Below are 6,026 nucleotides of genomic sequence, written 5' to 3'. Positions count from 1 at the left end.
TCTATAAACCAATGACTCCTAGCCTGACAGGAAGCATAGGTAGGCTTGTTTTAGACTGTGTAGTCAGACTGAAGAATTAGCTGAGTCAGCCATATGGAGAAGCTGCTGTAGATTAAAATGAACCTTGTTTGCCCTCTAGAGGCAGCTGTGCAGTTTTGCTGTTAAAGCTTTACTTCTCCGCATTGTTGTCACTAGTAGAAATGTGCTTCAGAAGAGGGAAGGGGGGTGGCTGTTCCAGTGGCTCTTCAGAGAGATCCCAGTGAATGGTGCAGGGTTACTGGGTGGGGACAGGGTATTCTTAACTGGAGAAGGAAAGGTACTGATTTTGCATAATCACCAAGCAATAACCCAGGTGTGTGTTATATTCTCTGCTATGCATTCCCTGTTCCAAAAAGCTTTCTCGGTTTTGCCGATGTAGTTTAAGTAAGAGGGCCTAAGGAATCTGGCCAAAATCATAATGAAAGGAGAGAGGAGACATGCCACCAGAATCTCAACCTTTAATTTTATCTGCTCTTATAAATTCATCAGAATTGAGCTAAGTTAGTACTACTCGGGATTTTGGGTCTGTCTAGAATAATGACCTTAGCAAGAAAGCTCATACATAGTATAGCAGAAAAACTAAAAGATTCATGAAACCTGATGTAAGATTCTAAACCTGGCAGTAACTTTGTGACTGTGAATCAGTTTCTCTCTTATGCCCTTAATTTCCCCAACTCTTTTTTTTTTTTTTTTTTTTTTTTTTTTTTTAAAGATTTTATTTATTTATTTGACAGAGATAGAGACAGCCAGCGAGAGAGGGAACACAAGCAGGGAGAGTGGGAGAGGAAGAAGCAGGCTCATAGCAGAGGAGCCTGACGTGGGGCTCGATCCCAGAATGCCGGGATCACGCCCTGAGCCGAAGGCAGACGCTTTAACCGCTGTGCCACCCAGGCGCCCCTTAATTTCCCCAACTCTTAAACAATATTTAAGGAGCTTCCAGTGCCAAACTTCTCTAGCACCTTAGCCCTGGGCCCAGGGGAAGAGTTGAAAACATCCTTTCCCTGAGGACCAGATGGCTTTCTGTTTCCTTTCACAGATGCTCCTTGTCTTCCTGGCCTGTGCTTTACCACAATGAGGAGGATGAGTCTGGACAACAACTTGGAAGATCCTTATCTCTTGGGCACTGCAGCTAGACTGAGCACATTTCCCTGCACCTGGAACAGGAAATGCTCTTAGTGGACTTTGGGTCTCTGGAAGAAAGTGCCCTAGTGTCCTTGTGTGAAAAAGGGGACCTGTTGGAAAAAGGGGTAGACAGTCTGGAAATCTCTGAAATGCAAATAATCAACTCAAGATGGCAGTTCTCTTGAAGCCTCACCAGGACAGCAGTTAACTTGGATAAAATCGAAGTCTTTTGGAGGGGCAAGAGTTGGCAGCCAGACCTGTGTTGTTATCTAGGCTCCGCTTCTTCCCGCTGTGAGACTTGGGCAGTTGGCTCTGAGTCCGCTTTCACTTAGCCGACATGGGGAAAACAATCCTTAACTATGGGGTCGTAAAAATTAAGTGAGATGGTGTACTGAAATGCTTTTGGTAAAGACCCATGTTTTTTTTTTTTCCCCCTCCTGCAGGAATAAGAAGAAATAAGTTAAGGGAGATTATGGATGTCATCTAAGAAAAGCCCAGAACTCTAGACCAGAGGCCATGAAAAATTAAGTTTATTCTAATCCTTTGCAGCACTCCTGTTGCAGAGCCTAGACTTTAGCTGATGAAGAGGGCCTCCAGCGCCACCTGGAGGAGAACATGAGTAATGCATTGGAAAAGTTCCGAAAATGGGGAAGTTTAACTTCCTTTTTGTACAGCATTCATTCATTTTGAAATGCCCACCACTTTTCAAGTGTAGAATGCAGCAATGAAGAAAACACAAAATTGTTGTCCCCGTGGAACTTACACCGTAGTGGCGAAAGACTATCAGATCTAGAATCTGGGAGGATAAGTACACTGAAGAAAACAAAGCAGGGAGAGGGAAGAGAGAATGGTAGATGGTGCTGCTTCAGATGGTAGTATAGGCCTCTTTGATAAAAGTACGTTTTATCAGAGTCCTAGGGGAGAGAGAAAGAACCAAGTGACTATCTAGGGGAAGAACATACCAGACATAAGGGATAGAATACGAAGGCTCTTCGGTGGGACATCCTTAGTCTGACTAAAATACACCGGTGCACACACACACACAGCTTAGAGACCTATGTGGCTGGGGATGAGATTGTGCAGGTTAGCAAAACAACTCTGAAGACAAGGAAATTTTAAGTTTCTCTGAGGCCAGGAAGAGAGGTAATCTTCAAAGCCAGACAGATGGGATGCTTGCAGTCAACTTTCAAAGGGGCTAAAACTGAGAGAGGGTGTGTCTGGTCACCAGTCCTACTTGGACGGGCTAATGTGAAGAAAGTCATGGATATGGTGAATGGGTACTTATTCATTCTGACCCTTCCTAATATCTTTCTTGTACTCAAGGGGCTGGAAAGCTAAAAACTACATGTCTTAAACTTCCTTAAACCAAGGTTCTGAATATAATTTAAGTTTTGCTAATTAAATGTGCAAACAAGATGTGGAAGGAAGAAGTGATTGAGGGGTCACCTTCAGGCACTTTGGTTGCTGCTGCAAGTACATAGAGGCCTTGGGTTTCTCTTCAACAGTATTCCAATATCTGTCTGTAGTTTTGTGAGTGTTGATGCAGTTCCTGATCCATAAATAACAGTGATATGTGTGCTCTTAGTCAGCCTGTGGTGGCCGCCTGATGCCTCATCTTGATGGTCATAGAAGTAACAGCTATCAGGGGAGACCAATCTGCGTTTTTCCTGGAGGTCCAGCCCAGATCCCACTTGCTCAGGCTTTCCAATTCTTGCAAGCACCTGCTTTACTTGAATTGAATCCTTTTCTACTTAAAATAGGTAGAAGGGTTTTGTTTCCTACAGCTACTAAACACTGATAACAGTTATTTGGTTCCAAAAATGGTTATAGGCAATAGGCCCTCAAAGATGGGACTCAGGTTAGTGATGACTCTGTTGGATTTGAAGGAAATGAAGATAAAATTGCCATTGGAAAGCAGTAGACAAAGATAACGTACATTTGTGGTCACTTGAAATGTCTTTTGACATTTGGCAACCACATGGCTGCCACTACAGACCATCATGTAAGAAACGAGGGCCTAGGTGGTGGTGACTGTGCTGAAGAAGTAGAGGAAAGAGGGGCACCTGGGTGGCTCAGTCGGTTAAAGCATCTGACTCTTGGTTTTGGCTGGGGTCAGGATCTCAGGATCTTGGGATCAAGCCCCGCATGGGGCTCTGTGCTCAGCTGCAGAGTCTGCTCAGGATTCTCTCTCCCCCTCCTGCTGCCCCTCCGTCCCCCCACCCCATACACGGGTGCACTTGCGCACGTGCGTGCTCTCGCAAATAAATAATTTTTTTTAAAGAAGTAAATAAAACCAAAGGCTCCAGAACTTTTAAGTTTTCAGTTCAAGGCATGTATAGGAGAGCCCCAGAAGAATTTCATCTCTTGCAACTTCAAGGCTGATGTACATGAAAATCAGGAGATTCTGGGTTATAGAATTACAACATAAGTTAAATTAGTAGCCTTACCACATCTCTTATGTGAAAATTACAGCGTTGTTTGGGAGAGTGGGACCCTGAAATAAGAAATGGGGACATTTGAGTGGATTTGGATAAATTCCAGTGTTCTGAATCCAGATTCCACTTAGCTTCTCTTACCAGCAGAAACAGCCTTTCTTCTCCTCACTGATATGGCTGGTCCTGTCTCACTTGGAGACCCTTGGGTACTTGCCTTGAAAGGGAATGCCAGTACTTACGTCTCACCCACTACCCCGTATTGCCGCCCGATCTGTAACTAGAGTCCGATCCCAGTATGTTTTTGGAAACAAACACAAAGTCTGATCTGAGGGAAGTCTTACAGCAGAATTGTAAGATTTTGTTAATTTGAATCAGCAGAAGCCTGGATTTTAAAAGTTTAAATTAGACCAGGAAGAAAAGAATATCATTTTCATTTGGGTTTAATTTATTATATTGGAAATTCTAGAGATACTGGAGTCAATATATTGGCTTTAGCAGCTAAGCGTGCTTCCTAACTGGTTAGATGAAGCCTGGACTGAACAGTGGTCTACACACTCAAATGCCAAACATTCCTTGGTATAGCATTAGAAGATGAATCCAAAAACATGAAGATAGAAATGATGCAGATTTATCATATGTGTGATTTACTCATCTAATTTTGCCCTCCGGAATTGCTTAGAGGGTATTCCTTTCTCCAAGGAATTGAAAAGTATACAGATAAGGGGTACACCTTATCTGGGAAAATGCTGTGGTTTCTATCCTCCATAGGCTGGGAATGAAGCTCAGAGATGCTGCTATTGAAATGGAATCCCTGATATCAGTGGGGATGATGGGATCCTGGAGTGGCAGGGGTCAAGGGACAGTACCAAGGCAACAGAGCTGGGGTGATGGTCCTATTTGGTTTGTATAACCCAAAGAAAGACTCCAGATCTGGCAAAAAGAGGCCTGTTTTGAGTCACCAAAATGGAGAGTTATGAACTCTCACTAAATTCTCGGACCTGTGGCCCTTAAATAAAGGCGGGCTTAGTACCCTGCAGGGAGCACACAACAATATCACCGTAACTGTAACTGTAAATCTTTTAGTCTTCCCCAAAGGAACCTTAAGCCATTTATCTATGTTCCTGTGCTTTGGGAAACGAAATACCCGGGCCTTTAGGGAATACTTAGAAATTAGCCCTATGCTAGCAGTAATCCCAAGGGTCCTAAAGGGCCTTTGTGGTCCACTAGTTAGAATAGAGGTTTCTGGGGTGTTATGGGTTGAATTTTGTCCTTGATCTGGGATTTCTAGCCCAATCAACTTGTGGTGTTTAAGACACCCAGTCTGCGGTACTTGTTATAGCATATCTTGCAAACTAATACATGGGGATCAAGTAATTAAAAAGGAATTTTGGCCCGGATCTATCTCACATATTCATCCTGTGGTTATTTCCCAGTTCCAGTAGGCACAGTTAACAGACATACTTGGAAACTGGCAGAATCTTTACACAGACCTCTAGAGTTAAAGTGATTGTGGTAAGAAGAACAAAAGGAAGCCCCTGGAACTGTCCCTCCCCAGTAGAATGGTAATTCAAAAGCCGTAAGTGCATCCCTGAGGCCATGCTAGATATCACTGTCACCGTCAAAGACAGAAAATTCAGGAGTGCTGATTGATCTCTATCTTATCCACATTTAAAGTATTTGTTTGCCCTGTACAGGACTTGACTCGCAGCTGTTATTTCAGATATAATCTCTTCACGAAGCGGGTCAGCACCTGCCGCAGAACCTGCAGCCATGCAGCTGGTGACCTGGAAGATGTCTGCTTCTCTAGCCCTATGGGCAGAAAGCATCACAGGCAGATGACTTTACCTGCCATGGTCAACAGTCCATCTTACTGTCCTGCATCTGGGTTATATCACCTCTCCAGCTCTGTTGAACTCCCATCGGTAGGCACTTAAATCATCTCATTTCCCAGAACACCACTCTGCCTGTGATAGCATCATGTTTTTGGAGCTAATCGGAAGTAGCAGCTGTCTAAATGCCTTGGTGAAACACATGTGTTCTAGAGGCTGGGAGATAATCCCTGTGGAGATTAGGGGCCCTTCCACATCCATGGAGTTTTTAGGAATCCAGAGCGGTAGCCAGGAGCATGGCAGGTTATCTACAGTGAAAGATAAACTATTGTACCGTCCACCTGCCACCACTGAGAAAAATCCTGAGATTTTAATCTCTTTTGATATTGAAGGCAACCTACCACATTTGGTTATGCTGTGCTGACCTACTTACCAAGTAACTCATACAGCTACCAACTTTGACCAGCCAAGGAACAGAGAATGGTCACCAGTTGGTATAGGCTGCAGTGTAACCGGTTTGGGTTTTATGACCCAGCAGATCCAGTGGTGGTCAAAGTCCCTTGGCAAATGAGGACACTGTATACATACACACCAGCAAACT

The sequence above is a fragment of the Ailuropoda melanoleuca genome, chromosome 2 (assembly GCF_002007445.2).
Source record: "Ailuropoda melanoleuca isolate Jingjing chromosome 2, ASM200744v2, whole genome shotgun sequence".
NCBI classification, from domain to species: Eukaryota; Metazoa; Chordata; class Mammalia; order Carnivora; family Ursidae; genus Ailuropoda; species Ailuropoda melanoleuca.
The sequence above is the reverse complement of the archived record's forward strand: the minus strand, read 5'-3'. Positions refer to the sequence as shown.